Source organism: Tenrec ecaudatus, chromosome 8 (assembly GCF_050624435.1).
Source record: "Tenrec ecaudatus isolate mTenEca1 chromosome 8, mTenEca1.hap1, whole genome shotgun sequence".
Classification (NCBI taxonomy): Eukaryota; Metazoa; Chordata; class Mammalia; order Afrosoricida; family Tenrecidae; genus Tenrec; species Tenrec ecaudatus.
This window is the reverse complement of record NC_134537.1, coordinates 133,700,655-133,718,529: the sequence shown is the minus strand read 5'-3', so window position 1 is coordinate 133,718,529 and position 17,875 is coordinate 133,700,655.

The window sequence follows — 17,875 nt, the reverse complement described above, 5'->3', positions numbered from 1 at the left end:
GTTTGTAAGTCTGCTTGCTTTCAGCCATTAAATTGGATCTTTAACTGGGTATAGGACATGCTACAAAGAAGTTATTTGAAAAGATAAGCCCCACTCAGTGCTTTGAGTGCTCTGGAAATTGGCATTTGAAAAGTCTTTCTGAGAGAGTTGTGGACAGACTGAAGGGAAAAAGGAACTTTTGCACGAGTAGTTTGGGCCTAAAGCTGGAAAAATCTGGAGCCATGAAGGAACTCTCTGCTCTAAGACTGAACAGTCAGCCTGTGGGCACACTGAAATGCTTGCTAGGTGACCACCTGGATTTACTTGAGTGGAAGTGGGAGAAAGGCAGCAATAGAGAGAGGAGTTGAGTCTGACCACTAACTCCGGTGGAGCTGGTTCACAGATGAGAGTTGGTTGGCTGGTCTGAAGTTTATTAAAGAGTTGTGCAGAACCTTGACCTATGTCATGAGCTAGCCCAAGGGGGCTCGTGTTGTTGAGAATTTGTGAGTAGGCCCATGGTCAAAAGGTGAGACAGCCAATAGGCACCCTGGTGAGGCTAAGTGAGGCAGCATTTCACATTGAGTTGACAAGACCCCGACCAAATGGAGATGAGATTTTAGAGCTTGTGAATTGGAATATATTGCTGCTGACTTTATGGACGGCCTGTCCTGATTTGACTTTGCTATGGACACTGATTCACAGATTCAACTGGAATTAAGATTCTTCATATCAAAGAACATGCTCATCTCCTCAGAGCACTGGATTTATATAAGTGGGCAGTATAAAAATTGGATACCCAAAATTGGGGGGAGAAAGGCATGAAATGGCTGGCCTATAAACGTTCGTGGGTGCGGGAATATGTTCATAGGATTATGGTATAAGTGTTCACATAAGTGCAGTTGTAAAGTAGTGACTATTTTTGTTTTGTCTGCTTATAGAATACTTAAATGGGCCTGGCGTATTTTGAGTTGTATGCAATTTAGTTTTATCCTGTTAGACACAGATAAGATTTTATTATGGTTTTGTTTAAAATTATGTATGTTATGCCAACATACAGAAGGGGGAAAGAGGGAAATGGGTGAAAAGAGGAAAGGGAGATGGCACTGGGAGGGCAGAAAAGTGAGTGTGCATGCAGATTCCACCATGGCGCATCAAGTTTTGAGGCCAACGTAACCATATGGAGCAACTCATGAACAGAGTGGTGTACAGGGACAGCTCCAGTCAGAGCCAAACTGACCCCTCCCTAGAAGTCTGTGCTACAGAGGACAACACTAAACCTACAGGTTGAGGAGAGGGGCTGGTCTGCCACACCCACACAGAAGCAAACTAAAAAGGATAAAGAGAGAGTGAGAGTCTAGACTCCATATCGGCACACCAAGCCCGGCAGACATCCATGCACGGACCTGCTAATGCACAGGGAGGACTGTAGGGCTGACAATATAGCTCAAGACATGATGTCCCCTCATTGGAGCATACTGCGACAGAGGACAATACTGGGGATACACAGTGGGGAGTTAGTCTGGACTGAGCCCCCCACAGTAGTGGAAACCAAGAAGAGAACATGACAGATCAGCAATGGGAGCAAAGCCATAAAGCCCCTAGGACCCCCCTTAAGGTGCCCAGATTTTAACATTGGTAAAAAGAGACCCCAGTGGGACACCATTGATAAAACTCATATCCTGGTAAAATAGCTACATGGCAGCCGAAAACTGTATACCCTAGCTTGTCGTGCATTCTTTCCAAAAATCAGGACTGTTTTAAAATGCCATGGGACACGGGAAAAATTGTTAAAAATCGGGACTGTCCCACCAAAAATGGGACATCTGGTCACCTTACACCTAAATATAGACCTCAGGCTAGGAGAGGCAGTTCCCGGAATTCCCCTAGGACCACTTGGGGAGATAGTCATAAAGGTCAGACCTGGACTTATGTATGCTTTTTTGAATTTGTTTTGTTTTCTTCCTAGTTATTTTTCTTTTTATTCAATCTTTTCTTTTTGTTTTATCTCCGTTATTGTTGGTTTTGCCTACCGAAATAAGATAGGCATGGGAAGCAAGCTCAAGGAGAAAGCAATGGAACCAATGGCTATGGAGGGACTTGGGGAGCTGGGGAGAATGTGGGGGAAGGGAGTGATCAACAAACAATGCCATAAAGACGGGAACAACTAAGTATTAAAATCAACAATGAGGAGGATACAGAGATCCTGAGGGTGTTGGAGCCACAGCAATCTAGCTGAGGAATGACTCAGAGACAGAAGAAGGGCGAGTGTAATGGTGAGAAAGGTAAAAGGAAACAGAAAAGATCTAGGAAGCAAAGCTATGGATAGAGGTATAAACATTGGCGTGTACATATATAAATATGTTAATTCATAAAAATAGAGGTATTGGCCTATGTACATGTATTTATATGACAATAAACTGAGGTATTGGATGAACTTTGTGTCTCTATTCAAGCCCTGCCTCAATGCAAGAACACTTTGTTCTCACAACCTGACATTCTGTGATGCTCACCCTCCTGACATGATCATTCAAGACAAAATGGGTGCATAAGCAAATGTGGTGAAGAATGCGGTTGGTGCCTCACTGTCAAAAGATACAGCATTTGGGACCTTAAAGGCTTGTAGTTAAACAAGCGGCTATCTAGCAGAGAAGAAACAAGCCCACATGGAAGAAGCACACCACCCTGTGCAATCATGAGGTGTAGATGGGGTTGGGTCACAGGCATCAGAAAACAAAATAAAACCTTATTATTGAGAATGAGGGGTGTCAGAGCAGAGACCCCACATCCATGTGTAGACAATGGTACATCCCCTCACAGAAGGGTCACAAGGAAAGGATGAGTGAACCAGGGCACAGTATATCCCTGATGAAACACAATATTTGTTTCTTTGAGGCTTCCTCACCCCCCACTATCATGACCCCATCTAGCCTTTTACTGAGGGGTAGACTGGAGCACGTGCACAGGAACAGATAAGAGATAAGAGCACATGGAATCCAGGAACAGCAATGGGAGTAATACCAGTAGGATAGGAGGAAGATGGGGAGTGTGTTAGTCAGGGTACCTTAAAGAAACAAATCCACAGAAACTCATATGTATAAGTACTTTATGTAAAGGGTAAGTGCACATCAAGAAAACATTCCAACCCAGTGCTGCCCAAGCCCACAAGAAAACATTACAACCCAGTGCTGCCCAAGCCCACAAGTCCAATATTAACCCATTAACCCATGTGTCCAACAAAGTCTTCCTCTATCTCACAAAACAGATGCAATGATGCTGATAGCAGGAGGAAAGCTGAATCAGTGAACATGTAAGCATCTCAGCGCTGGCAGGGGTCTCCACATGGCTGCTCCAGCACTCAGGGCTGCATCGGGGTAGGTCCATGTGGCTTCTCCGCAGGGATGTCTTGCAGGAAGTGAGCCTTGCCAGGTAAAGCAGGGAACTGGCTAAGGCAGCTGAACCCTGGTTCGACCATCAGAAAGCAAGAGACCTGAGAAATAGAAAGGCGAGGCTCACCAAGCCATGTATCTCTCTGCCCTTCAATTAACCTCACATGTGTCTGTCAGCCAGGTTGGCACAGTAAACATTAACTGTCTCAGGGAGGAAGGGGAAACCAGTTGCAATGATTGACATATAGTCACCACCCCACCCCCCAGGGGGAAGAACAACAGAAACCATGGGGGGAAGTGACACACTGATCAGTGTAAGATATGAAAATAATAATTTATCAAGGGGTCATGAGTGTGTGGAGTGTAAGAAAAAAGAGGAGCTGATACCAAGGGCTTAAATAATAAATATTTAGAAAATAATGATGGCAACATATGTACAACTATGCTTGATGTAATTGATGTATGGATTGTTTTAAGGGCTGTAAAAGTCCCCAATAAAATGATCTTTTAATAAAAATGTATTTAAATTATGTATAGCTAAAGGGTGGTGTAAGGTGTTAACTTGACCAGGGTCATCTGTGGTAGTTACATAATTTCATGTCAGCTTGATAAATAAGTGCAGGAGTGGAGTCTACCCTGTCTATCAGGCCACAGCCAGATGATGCCTCCTTGTGGGAGTGGCCTTCTCATGAGGATTCTGGGAACTTGCTTGCTTGCTTCACCTTGTTGACAAGACACATTGAGCTATGTGGAGACCTGAGTCAACCCTGTGATGCTTCTACCACCATTGGGTCCACAAGACTTCACCTACTGGCTTGTGATCTTCCTGTATTCTGTGTCATTGTATGTGACTACGTGGGTCTGAAAAGAGATTAACGGACTAGTATTGAACTTATGGGCTAATTATCAGACTTAAGGATTTGATCTGGATTGGGCTGGGATGTTTTCTTGATAAACAATTACCATTTGTTATAAAACTTTCTTATACAGAAAAAAAGAAAGAAATATTTGTATTTACCAGCTTGTCAGTTATTGTTTGTTTTCTCTGTTGCAAACCCTTTGTTATTGCACGATAAGTGTTAGGTAAATGAGTTGAAAGAATTAAGTTCTACTGCAGAGATCTTAAGACAGGGATCTGCAGAGATCCCTTTAATAGGTTCAAAAGGAAGGAATAGAGTGAACAGGAAGCACAATGCAAGAGAGCCAAGATTCATAAAGAGCAGAACCTATTGGGAAGTTGCATAATTTTGTGTCAACTGAATTGTAAGGGTGCAGTCTAACCTGTCAGTCAGGTCACAGCCTGATGGAGCCTCCTTGTGGGCATGACTTTCTCATAAGGAGGATCCTGGGAACTTTCTGTCTCTCTCTCTCTCTCTCTCTCTCTCTCTCTTGCTCTCGCTCTGACTCTGTCTCGTGTGTGTGTGTGTGTGTGTGTGTGTGTGTGTGTGTGAGAGACCTTCTAGTTGTGGAGTCGTTCAGAGAGCTGCCAGAGACATACTCCTGGATCCACACAACTCTGCACCCACTGGCCTTTGATCTCCCTGCCTTCTGCATGACTGCATGTGGCTGCTCGGGTCTGAAGAGGGATTTATGGACTAGTATTCTACTTATGGACTTGTTCTGAACTTGACTGGGATGTTTGCTTGTTATATAATTTCCTCTTGATATAAAGCTCTCTCTTATACACATATGAGTGTCCCTGGATTTGTTTCTCTAGGTAACCTAGCCTAACACACCCAGCATATTCTTATCACTATTATGAGTTAAATAAAAGTGATCCAAATAAACCCCAACATTTTATATCCTGTCTCCTCATAGTGCATTTTTATATGACATTTCCTTGAGTACGTGGACAATATCTTAGTCATCTTGTGAACTTCAACCCAAGTTGTCCATAACTTACTTCCTTTCTCTTTCCCTTGATTTCTCCCTCTTGCCTCTCCATCCATCTGTCTGTCCTTCTTTCTTTTGGAATTTTTTTTATTTTGTAAAAGAGTGACACTGGCACATATTTCTATTAACTGAAAATGTATGTAGAATTCTTGCTATTTTCTTAAATTACTCACCGTGCTCTCTCTATGGGAAGATTTTTAACTATAAAATAAATTCTCTAAATAGATAAAGGGAAAAAAATAGATAAAGGGTTGTTTATATTAACTGCTACTTCTTGAGTAGGCATTGGTTGTATGTCCTTTAAGGAACTTAACATTTCACTTTAGTTGGTTACCATACTTATGAAAATAGGCTTATTTATATTATTTTAATTTTACAGGATTCATTATATTTTCCCATTTTTTCTTGATATTGTTACTTTATATCATTTTCCCTTTCTAGATGTTCTGACTAGATGTTCATCAATTTTATTGATCTTTTCAAGAACCATTTTTTGATTCATTGCATATCTCTTTTAAAACTATTTTATTAACTTTGTATATCATCGCTATACTGTGCTTTTCTATTCACGTAAAGATTAATTTGCTCATCTTTTTATTGTTTCTTATCAAAGTAGTTTATAAACTTCATTTAGGCAATTATTTCTCTGAATATTTATCTTGAGTACTGCTTCTATATCCCACAAATTTTCACATGTAGTGCTTTCCCTTTCAGTTCAAAATGTGTTCACATTTCAGTTGTGATTTTATTTCTCCCTTTAACCCATGAGTTACTTAGTAGTGTGTATTTCATCTCCAAATTTAAGCAGCTCTTCAACACACTGCTGTTATTTTTTCACTAGGTCAGTTTTCCTGTAACCCCAAAAGTTTTGTTTACTTCACTTTATTTAAATGTTTGACAGTATGGTCATTGGACCAAATTATACCCTATTCTGGCCCAAGGACTGCATGATCTTGCAAAGACTAGTGTGTTTTCTTAGGTGGTCAAGATTGCTTCTAAGTGTTCTTTAGGTTCAATTCAACCTTTGTTGTAGGGCTACTTCACCCTCACTAAGTCTAATCAAGAAGGCAAGAAAGGCATTCATAGAATTCACATGTGAGCAATTATTAACAGGAATCATTGGATTTCCTTCCTGTTGGGTACAAAATGATCCCTGTGAGAGGCAGGAGGGAGATCTCACAACCAGCCATAGCTCTGGAATCTGAGGTCCGTGTACAGTGAATCTCCTTGATTCAGAAGAGAGCTGCGATCAGAGGAGCAGCAGCAGAATAGGAGTCAGTGCATAAACAGAGTGAGCGACTTCCCAGCCCTCAGAGCGAATGACGCTGAGTGCTTGGGGGCAGGAGGCTGGCTTGTGGCGTGAACTGGGTTTGCTGCCCTCTGGAGCTGGAGCTGAGTCCCTTGAGGTTCAGACCCATAGCAACGGGCATGGCCTTTGGACGTCTTAAGAGCCAGGAAAGAACTATGTAACAGGCCCTGACTGAGCATTTCTCACCTGCATTGTAGCCTGTGTTTTCCTCAGTAAAGCACTTATTCATGGACATTGTATGTGAGATCTGTGCAACCACTACAGTGGACTGTCAAATTTACTAGAAGGAAAAGGAGACAGTATTATGAATATTAGGACATGAGAATAATAATATCTCAAAAAATAATTTACGCATACACTCGTGCACATACAAGACTATTTCAAAAAATCAGGAATGGGGATTCATATATACTTGGACAAATACCAAACACAATGTATTTAAGCATATCTCTAGACTGAATCAATGGTGAAAGACACATTTTTCTCTATAAGAAATTTATCTTAGTCTTGTTAGGTGCTTAAAAAAATTCAAACAACATCCACCCTGATTATTTTCTTTCATGTTTTTGCTTGCTGACAAAACTCAAACAATACTTCAAAGAAGCATTATCTGTGTCTTCTCAGGATGTCCAAACTGTCCTTTGCACATTGTGTAAATGGAAGAGCACACAATTCTTTGAGGCAGGGTCAGAGAGATAGTAACACTACCTTAAGAAGTTCAGAGACCTAGATAGAGGATACGTTAAGAAGGTGAATAAACCAGATGGTAACCAGCTATAAGAAAAATAGCATCTGGAGTTTTGAAAGCTTATCTTGAAACAAGCCGACATCTAAGTGAGGCATCCACTAAGTCCACATAAAAGAAGCACACCAGCCTGGGGGATCCAAGGATTATGAATAGTAAAATATAAGTTAGCACTTGCTGATCAAGATCAAGGCTTGTAGCCTTTGGTATGGATGCAGCTCAATGTTAAGAAGACTCCAATCCTCACACCTGGACCAATAAGTAAAACCATGATAAAAGGAGGAAAATTTGAAGTCGTCAAGGATTCTATCTTGCTTAGATTCCCAATCCATGCTCATGAAAGGAGCAGTGGAGAGATCTCTAAAATGCTGCAAAAGATCTCTGCAGAGGTTTGAAGAGCAAGGATGTTACTTTGAGGATTAAGAGGTGCCTGGCTCCAGCCCTGGTATTCTCCATTGCATCAAATACAAGTGAACGTTGGACATTGAAAAAGGAGGATGGAAAAAGAACCAGTGCACTTGCATTGTGATTCAAGAGAAGAATATTCAAAGTGGCTTGGACTTCTAAAAGGATGAACCAAGTTGTCTTTGAAGAAATAATCTAGAGTGATCCTTAGAAAGCAAGGATGCTAACCCAGCCTTTCCCTTCCATACTTTGGACATATTGTCAGGAGAGATAAGTGGCTTGGTAAAGTGGAGGAGCAGCGAAAGAGAGGAAGACCTTTAACTAGATGAATTGCCACTTTGGCTGCAACCAGAGGCTCAGGCAGAGAAACCATTTTAAGGATGAACTGGTACCTACCATTCAGTGATTTTTTTTGGTGTGTGGTTTTTCTCTGGTTTTCTGTTGTGCAAAGGTTCAGTATGCGTTGGAATCAACTCCATGACCCTTAACACCACCACCATGGGATAGATAGAAATGTAGAGACAGTAGCTGGGTTCATAATTACCTAGGCACACGGGTTGGGAGGACTAGGGGCGAGTTGGAGGGGAGGTGAACAACAGTTAGTGTGAGAAGAAAATGTTCTTAAATTGTGATAATTGCACAAATATTCTCAATATGATTGAATGATTATAGGATGTGAAATCTATACCAATAAAACTATTTAGATAAAAAGGAACAATAACTTTTAAGTTTTTATGTTTTGTTTAATAAAGATTTTTTATGATTCTGCAATATCTTTGGACTTACCCTCATGTATACATAGTTCCTAGTATGATGATGATTAAGAATGTAAATAATCATGTAACCTGTGCCCCTATCAGTCTTCTGTATAACGCCTCCAAAAGTACTGAGATTAGAGGGAGGGAAGCAAAAGAACACTGATGTTCTCCCTGCTCATTTAGAACTCAATGTAGAGCTTTATTTTAGGGTTTGTCACAAAATACACGAATTATCCGATACATTGCATGGTTATATGTGTACTTGACACAGAAATCTAATATAAAATCATTATAGCTCCCATCCCTCTGGACATGATTTTTCCCTGTGAAGTCACCATGTAAAAGACAATAAAGGGGCCCTGCCAGTGTACTGGTTATGCATTGGTCTGCGAAAGATCAGCAATTCAAAACCACCAGCCACTCTGTGGGAGAAAGACCTGGCTTCCTACTCCCATAAAGAAATGAAACTGGTGGTGCCCAGCTCTGAGATAAACTCGTGCCTGAGGTCTCCAAACAAGCAGCCATGTAAGTGAGATGTTAACTATGTCCACATGGAAGAAGCACAGTAGCATCAGTCACTGAAGAATGGTACATCATGTAATATGAAGCCAATGAGGGATTAGTATCAGAGCTTAAATTTTGTGAATCCAGTGTGTGGGAGGCCAAGATACACTTGTGTGAACTACATGGGAAATAAACCTCTGGTGACCTCCTTTGATCATAATTGGAGGATGGGGTGAAGGTAGTTACGAAAGAGTGCTTGGAGAGATGAGTATAAAAGATCAAATGGATAAACCTGACTCAAACAGGTACAACTTCGTCAGTTGATCTCCACCCCACCCCCACTCCCCTCCTCCTAAGGCATGCTGGACCTGATCTGGTTTCCAATATTTTCTGTATTTTGTTTTTGTTTATTCATATAAGGGTTTATATCAGAAGTGATATTTATGAGGAGTTGCCTTCTTAAAATTGTGTTAAAGGTTTTCCTGTTTTTCAGTATCTGAAACCCAGGATTGATGGACCTATAGGGACAGCAAGGAGAATAACGGTTTGAGGTGTGGGTGGGCGTAGCGGGGGTGGATGGTGGGACATAAAAGGGAGAAAGGATGTCCAAGAAAAAGAATGTTTGGAAACTGATTGTGGTAGCAATTATGAAATGATATGATATATGTATTAACTCCAAATTAATAATAAATGTAAACAAAGGCTACTACTCAACTACCAGTGATGTAACTAATAATGTAATAATTCAGTGTGTATACTTTTTTACTAAATACTTTTATTAGGGTATCTTACATCTCTTATCACAATCCATTCATCCAGCTTGTCAAGCACATTTGCACATATGCAGCCATTATCATTTTCAAAACATTCTCTTCCCACTTGAGCCCCTGATATCAACTCCCCATTTCTTCCTCCTCCCTCCCCCACCCACCCTCACTCAAGAACTCTTGATAAGTGATGGATAATATTTTCCGTATCTTACATTGTACTCTGTTGCCTGTCACCCACTTTTCCATGGTTCATCCCCCTGAGGGTTCTAGGTTGATCCTTGTGATCAGTTCCCAATTTCTCCCCCCACCTTGCACTAATCCTCCTGGTATCTCTACTCTCATTGTTGGCTCTGAGGGGTTTATCTATCCTGGATTCCCTATGTTTCTGGTCTTACCTGCAGCATTTGTGCATGTTCTGGTCTAGTCCAATTTGTAAGGTAGAATTCAGGACATGATAGTGGGAGGAAGGAAGCACCAAAGAACTAGAGAAAAGTTGTGTGTTTCATCGGTGCTATAGTGCACCCTGAGTAGCTCATCTCTTCCCTGTGACCCCTTCATGAGAGGATGCCCAATTGTCTACTGATAGACATTGGGTCTCCACTCCCTGCTGCCCCACCCCATTCACATTGGGTATGATTTTGTTCTGGGTCTTAAATGCCTGGTACCTGATCCTATCACCATCTCATGATCACACAGGCTGGTCTGCTTCTTCCCTGTGGACTTTGTTGCTTCTCAGCTAGATGGCCACTTGCTCATCAGTGTATATTTTATGAAACATTTTGTTGTTAGTGTCCAGAAAAACCCAAGAAATATTACATTTAAGCCATTGAAAAAAGAATTACAAACTGGAAATCCACAGGGGCAGTTCTACCTTGTCTACTTGCAAGTAATGTACTGATGAGGCCGGATTCATTGTAAAATGATCAGATTCGAAGTATTATGGAAATTCCAAAAAAGAATATTGGTGCTTTAAATAGATTTATTATTATTATAGTACACAATTTTGAGAGAGATTTGGAAGGTAAAATTATTAGGCCATACTGGTTAAGAATAATTGTGTTAACCATAAAATGTCACGAGGAAGTTTCTGCCTGTACAAGTGGATTGATATTGATGGTATTTTTTAAGCTCCAGAACATGGGATAGGGGACTTAGAAGTCTTGGAAGTCTCTGAGGGAAGATGTAGAGCAGGTCATGTGCGGCACAAACCAGATGGGGAATGATAAAGCACTTCACTTTTCTTTCTGGGCTCACAGCTCGCTCCATTTCTCAAAGTTTTACTGAGGGGAAGTGGGGACTCTATATGGCTGTGATGCCACGTGATCCAGAGCTAGAGGTAAAACACTGTCCTGGGTCTTCCTTGCTCACTTCCTCCTCCACTGGGGGAAGATGCCCCCAAGCCTCAGAGAGAAAGAGAGAGAGTCTTGTGTCTCCAGTGACTACAGGAAGCAGAGCTTCCCCTGTGGATTCACAGAGCTTTGAAGTAAAGGACAAACAAGAGTGCATTGTGTAAAGCTACTGAGACTTTGGGATTGTTTTCACAACTGTGGGCTTACCTGGTCCCATGAAGAAATTTAAGCTGCTTGAGTGTGACCCTTCTGTAAAACAGAGCAAAAAAATAAAACAAAACAAAAACATCCCTAAAATATGTCTTAATACTTTTGAGGAGTTAATAGAGTTTTGTTTTCCTTTTGAATGGTAACTTTAAAAAAATCAGGATTAAAATAATAATAATATTAAAATGTACTGATCTGCTATAACTAAGAAAATAACTGCCATCGAGTTGCTTTTGATTCATAATGAGCCTGTAGTATAGGAAGTGGAAATTAGAGATGGAAGTTCAAAAAACTTAGCCCAGACTCAGCATATAAATATTGGAAACTATAGCACTCAGAGAGTGTGAGGCTGAGGAATGGGGGTAAAACTATAATGAGAGAGAAAACTTTCACTAGCCTCTGTAACCAATGTCAGGATATTTAAACTTAATGTTTACATTCTCAACTTGGCTTCACAGACACCTCTTTCTTCTTTTTTAAAATCAAATTTAAGGGAGCTCTTACAACTCTTATCACAATCCATACATTTATCCACTGGGTAAAGCACATTTGTACATTTGATGATGTTGCCATCATCATTCTCAAAACATTTTCTTTCTACTTGAGCCCTTGCTATCAGCTCCTCATATTTCCCCTACATACCCCACTCTCCCTCCCTCACAAACCCTTAATAATTTATAAATGATTATATTTTCATGTCTTATACTTTACCATGTCTTCCTTCACCCACTTTTCTGTTGTCCATCCTTCAGGGAGGGGCTTACATATAGATTATTGTGATTGCTTCCCCTTACCCTCCTGGTATTGCTACTATCATTATTGTTCCTAAGGTGTTTATCTGTCCTGTATTCCCTGTGTTTCCAGCTCTTATTTGTACTGGTGTACATGCTCTGTTATAGCCGGATTTATAAGGTAGAATTAGGATCATGATAGTGGGGGTGGAGGGGAAGCAGTAAAGAATTAGAGGAAAGTCGTATGTTTCACTGGCTCGACAGACACCTTTTTTCTTTTCCATTTTGCTTCAAGTATTTATTAAAAATGGGGAGACATGAAAGATAACCCGAGTCTTAAATGTAAAAATGAAATGAAACAAAACAGCTGCCATCAAGCTGATTCAGATTCATGGCATCTCCTGGAGGTCGGGGTGGAAACCTGCGCAGGAAGGATTTCGGTGGCTGGGCTTTGGGAAGTAGCATGTCAGACCTTTCTTTCAAGGCTACTCTATGTGCATTTGTCTCAGATCATGTGTTTGCTAAGAGCAAGGTGTGATTTACGTTATTTAGGAAGTTTACTTTTAAAGCCATGATGGTTTAGAAAAACCAGTCCTGTCAAACTCCATTCACTTGCCAAGAACACCCAGTTCTCACTCAGATTGTTGCTTATTTACTAGAAAAATAGATTCTTTCTTGTTTAAAAATAAATCTGAGAAAGACAATACATAGAATAAGCATTATAGGTGCCTATATACACAGAAAAAGGGAAATCCACTTTTAATTCCAACGACTAGGAGTATGTGTGTGTTGAATCATTTGGGTGAAAAGGAGAATGAGGAGAAAGTATCAATATCAGCGTGTAGAAATCTGCTGGGCTATCAAGATTTCCTTCAAATGATGTTAGAATGTTTAATAATGAATATGTACTGTAAAATCCATTTCTTATTTCTGGAATCCTATCCCTTATTTTTCAATACAAACAATTACCGCTGTAGATTAATAGTATTTATATACAGATCAATGGGTATAACAGTTAATATTTTTCTCAAAGCACAAAAATTTAGCAATTCTAAGTATACATTAGTAGAGAGCACAAATGTACCTATATAGGTTTTTATTGAATCACATTTGATGAGTCTTTGCTGGCTTGTGAACTAAAAGTGAATGTCGTGGTACAGTCAGCGAGTTGATGGTGACTCACAATGACTACAGGACAGGGTGAAACTGCCTCTCCGAGTTTCTGAGTCTGTAGAAAACCTTGTCTTTATCCTGCAGAGCTGGCTGGTGGTTTCGAACTGCTGATCATGCAGTTAGCAGCCAACTTATAACCACTACATCACCAGGGTTCCTCAGTCATGATGGGGACATTAATTTATTTATAAAAACTTGTATAAGCCATTTTCAGAACTAAGTATTACAGGAACCTCCTACACATATTAACACCAACTCTACCTTTCATTCCAGACCCCCCTCTAGAAGCAAAACAAAACAATGGAAGACTTTGTGTTTTGTATGCAGAATCTTAAATGACTCACAGAATGCTCCATCTTTTGGTGTGTGCACTGAAATGTTTCTCCTTGCAATCTAGATGAGATGGCACAGGAATGTGGACTCACAGAGCTGGATTTGTCCGAGGAAATGCGTTTCTGTCAGAATGATCCAAAGAGACAAATCTGCTTAGCAAATCAAACAAATTATAACATTTATGTAACAGTTAAAGATGGTCCCCTTGTCCAAACAAAAGCATAAAATTCCCTGCATAGGGCAAGTGGTTAAATGCTAGACAAATAAGGAGTCATTTAGAACAGTGATTCTCAACCTTCCTAATGCCACAACCCTTTAATACAGTTCCTCCTGTTGTGGCCACCCCCTAACCATAAACTTATTTTCGTTGCTACTTTATAACTAATTTTGCTACTGTTATGAATTGGGCGACCCCCGTGAAAGGGTCATTCAACCCCCAAAGGGGTCGAGACCCACAGGTTGAGAACCGCTAGTTTAGATGTTCAAGTCCTCCTAAAGACACTTAGAAAGAAAGAGAGGCCTGTAATCTGATTCTGAAAGGTCACAACCTTGAAAACTGTAGGCAGCATACTCTGCACACATTCGGTCACCATAAATCAAGAGGGTTTGGATAAGCAACAAAATCAGAGCCCTATAATGGGCAGCTTGACCACGAAGAGCCCCGTGTGTCTCTGCCTCAATGTCTCTAAGACTAAAGAATCTTTACATTGGTCTCAAGGGCCTGAGTGAGGGGAAAAACTTAAATGAAAATAGAATTGGTGGACTTAGCTGCATTTTGACTTTTTTTTTCATTTCCCAAATTCCAAACTCACTGCCATCATGTATGTTATTTCTAGGTCTAATTTTTGTTTTTATAAGTTTGCATTTTTTAACTTGTAGTTTGTATATTTTCCCCCATAGTGAGATAAATCTGTAATAACAATGCTTATTTATTTTTCCATATTAAGTAACAATAGTAGCGTATTTATTGGGTTTATATTTCTCAGTTAATTTTGTCTTTCTTCGATTTTATTCTATTATTTGTCTCTGTTGTGTGTTTCAACAATAGGAAATTACACAATTTTGGAACACACTGGCTGAGATACATTTTTTAATTCTGATACATCAATATTTTTCCATATTAAAATATGATGGAATTATTATGGAAAAGAATCTACAACAACCAAAAAGAAAAAAGTGTACTTGTTAAAGAGAAACACAGGGGATAGCTCATTTCTTCAGTAGATAAGTGTTTACATTTGAGCTAGCAGTATTTCACACAAACATGGCTCCCCGTTGATTTAAAATTTAAAAACAACATAGAAAACTTGACTCTTTTTTTAGATAGCATGGTTTAATTTACATTTCAACATTGACAGCATAAATCAGTTCTCAAGTTACTTAAATGAAATATAAGGTAGGGCCTCAACAAATTTGTTGAAAATTTTAATTACAATTTTTTTCCATTAACTTGTTGGTCCCACTTATGTACTTAAAAATTATATCTTTTGTTTCGCCCCCCCAAAAATAAAGATAAAAGAATAGGAAAGAAACAAGTTTACCTGGCCTTTCACTGCAAAAATCACAATCTTCGATTTCTTTATTTTAATACACACAAAAAATCTGATTAGACCATTAGAGTTGGATAACACACATTTTATTCTCACATTGTGTAATTTCTTTATTCCTATATTAGCCTTACACATCCCAGAAGATTTAAAACCCTTCCATAGAAAATACATATTTTTGTAAATGGAAACACACTTTCAGTTTCCAAATTTGTAATAATCTTATAATAGCTAGATTGAAAAGCATATACTATGGATCTTTGTGCATGTGTGATATTCTTTATTGTTTTGTTCATAGGCTAAAATTTTCATAACATGAAATAGTAATACCTATAACTAAGTTAGACTTAAATAGGTGATGATTTTCTCATTGACTTTAAAATGACTACTTAAAATATAAACAATACAATATTGTCCAGATCTATTTAGAATTATTATTGCTATTTCAAACCTAAATCCATAAAAACCCAAAGGTTCAATTCTTAATTGTTTACATACAATTGAAAATTAGTACACTTTTTAAGCAATATGAATATCAATATTTTGATAACTGTTCAAAGATTTAAAAATTATATCACTTGCAGTTTTCCCTAAAAACTTAGATTCATAACAGAAAGCCTAAGAAATGAGTGCTTCATTTCCTTGCTCTCATCTCGACCTCCTGAGGCAAACCAAGACCTCCCTTTTCTTTTAGGACTACACGAGTCCTTCTGGTTCCACGTTGGCTTGAGCAGCTGGAAGGTACACAGAGCAGTGGTGGCAGTGAGGGTAAGTTGGGCTGCTGATGTCAAGCTCATCGGTTCAAAACCACCAGCCACACAGCAGGAAAAGATGGGGCTATCTGCCCTGGGAAAGATATAGCCTCACACGCCCTAGTCAGTGTCTCAGTGAATCAGAATCAACTCAACCGCAGGTGGTTGGGTCTTTGGTTAAGGAAATCACAAAAATAATAAAGTAGGCAGAGACATAAAATCCCTAGGGAATAGTTGCTAGATGAAAAAACCTCCTAAGTCTTTACCCGCTTCCCATCCCTGCCTGGGCGCCCTAGGACTCCCCCACTACATGTCCACACAGAATGTTGACGGGAGCTTGAATTCTAGGTCAACTGAACTGACGTAAGAACAACATAGAGATAAGGCCTCTTTCGTGGGAAAGAAATGTACACACACATTAGAGAAGTAAAACAAAAAAAAATAACACCGCAGAAACGAATACTAAGTACACAAATTACACAAGTGTGTTTATTACATTTTGCAAGCACTTTGTTCTACATTTCAAAAACGCCACCATCAAGCTGTTGGCACATTTATGTACAAAACAGATTAGTTGTAATGCCTGCTACAAAGCACTCTTTGTGAAAATACAAACTCTAATACAAGAAAAAAAGCCAAAAGCGTCAACATCATTACATAAGTTTAAAAGACAGTTTTAAAAATCATCACAAACTGTTAAGACACAGAACTGAAACACTATAATATAGAATTGAAAGAAGCCCATTAATACTTTTTTGTTGGATATATGTAATACTGCGTATATCAGAAAAAGTTCAACCAGTAAGTTAAGCTAAGTGTAAAAAATGAAGCAAAACCAACCCCAAATTAATTAAATAATTCTACAGAATGCATAATCATGCCACAGAGAACACTATCTCTCTACATACTACAAGAACTTGTAAAATTACTGATGATGCATGATTAGTCATTGTACAAAGATTGGCTCACTGAATAAATTTTTATTAGAAATTCACTTACACTGAGAAAAGGTTCACAATGGTCAAATCAGTGCACGATACTACCTAGTTTGTAATCACTGACAAAACATGTCTTGTCAGGCTACATCATGTTCAAAGACACTTTACAGCATTCTTGTAGCATTGAAAATAATCAAAAGAAGAAAGTCAGGGTTAAAACAAACACCAAATTTGGTCCGATAATACTGATTGCTCTTTTTTTAAAATTCCTTTGATACAGGTTCTTATAAATGAATATGATTGAACATTAGTTTAAAATGACTTGCTAGAAATAAAAACACAAATCTATCATTACACTCCAAAATGATACATTCTATTGTGGCTTCTGACCACACTTTTAAAAACACTACAGGCAAACCAACGTGGATTGGAAGGCTGCAAGCAAATCTATGAGACTAGTGGAACCCTTTTCAAATCTGTCATACACGTTTTAGGGATAGTTTACAAAGGTGCAATCCATCAAAACTTTCAAAGCAGGTAAAACAACTTCTGACAGGTTAGTGTGCTTATTTTTAATATGTCACCTTCATAAAGGTAATTAATTTTCTATATTACCATCAAAGTTCCAATCCAGCCACCGCTTTTGCCACAAAGACTCTATTCTGTAGAACACAAGTAGCTGTCTGCGTTAGTGTTTCTCTACCGTGCACTCGAAAAGGTTAGCCTGGTGTCAGGCTTAGGAAGGCAGTTAGCCATGCATTAGCGTCACTGATTTCTACATGCTCACAACATAAAAATGAGGAATCCGGGAGAAATTCCTTTGAAGAACACCAAGAAAAATACAATGTTAACAAAGATAAGAAGCACTTTTTTTTAACCTACTCTTACAAATTTAGAAATTGCACCTTAGTTGGATGAAAACCGTAACCAGGGCCTGCAGTGTTGTGGCCACTGATCTTCAGCCAGGATACCCATATTTCAAGAAGAATCACCGTGATGTCATCTGTCTATTGTTCATTCTGTATAGTGGTCCCTTTGAAGGTTACCTGTAGTTAAGCTAGTTATGGAAATAAAAACCCCAAAGTATAAAAAGCTA